This window comes from Corvus brachyrhynchos, unplaced genomic scaffold, assembly GCF_000691975.1.
Source record: "Corvus brachyrhynchos isolate BGI_N302 unplaced genomic scaffold, ASM69197v1 scaffold209, whole genome shotgun sequence".
Classification (NCBI taxonomy): domain Eukaryota; kingdom Metazoa; phylum Chordata; class Aves; order Passeriformes; family Corvidae; genus Corvus; species Corvus brachyrhynchos.
The window spans coordinates 1,564,552-1,565,227 of NW_008246056.1; the positions used below are offsets into that span (position 1 = coordinate 1,564,552).

General features: G+C 58.3%; 1 protein-coding gene and 1 long non-coding RNA gene across 2 annotated transcripts in view; one reads left to right on the forward strand and one right to left on the reverse strand.

Annotated features, from left to right (window-relative positions):
- SSPN (sarcospan) overlaps positions 1-676 on the forward strand; it is an 84,482-nt gene that overhangs the window by 36,826 nt on the left and 46,980 nt on the right. The gene's annotated exons all lie outside the window — the stretch shown is intronic.
- LOC108449518 lies at positions 135-670 on the reverse strand. The gene is made up of 2 exons (XR_001865682.1): positions 472-670; positions 135-190 (listed from the first exon to the last, which is right to left on the reverse strand). It is a non-coding gene; the product is annotated as an uncharacterized LOC108449518 (long non-coding RNA).

A 676-nucleotide genomic window follows, 5' to 3' on the forward strand; every position in this document is an offset into this window, starting at 1 on the left:
GCCCGGCGTCCCGGGGGCTGCGCAGCGGGCAGGCTGCCGGCGCCGGCATCTGCATGGACATACACACTCCTGGGCACCTTACCGTCAGTTTCAGATGCTCGGGCAGTAAATCCTTCAGCTGGGCAATGCATTCGTTAATCCTGTCTCGCCTCTTCTTTTCTATCAGTCTATGTGGCAGTTTGTACGTTTCCTAATTAGCAAAACCCGGAAAAGCCAAGTGTTAGGCAGAGTCTCTCGGAACGCCGATCAAAACCAAAACAAATGTCATGCGGACCACATGCCGCGCAAATTATCGTCAAGGCACCGCTCTCCCCGCCGTGTCAGCTCGCTCGTAAACCCACTTGCGATTCGGGGGGCAAGTTGTATGCGCAGCCCCCCGGGGATGCTCTTGGGAGCGAAGCTACGCTGCAAAATTTAGCGAACCCCAACCAAGCGATTAAGCGAGAAGAGAGCCCAGAAACTTATTCTTACCTTGCTCTCGTCCCTCTTCACGCTTCTTTTGGGTTTGCACATATACAGGGCAGGGTAGTCCAGCCTGGAGAAAAACACAAAGATCCAGCGTCGGCAAGTGCAGCGGGAGCTCGCCTAGCACCTCCTCGAGTGGGCACTCGGGCGCCGAGCGCTCTGCCCGAAGGGCCGGGCAAGGGCTCGCCCGGGTCCGCCCGCGGAGGGAGGC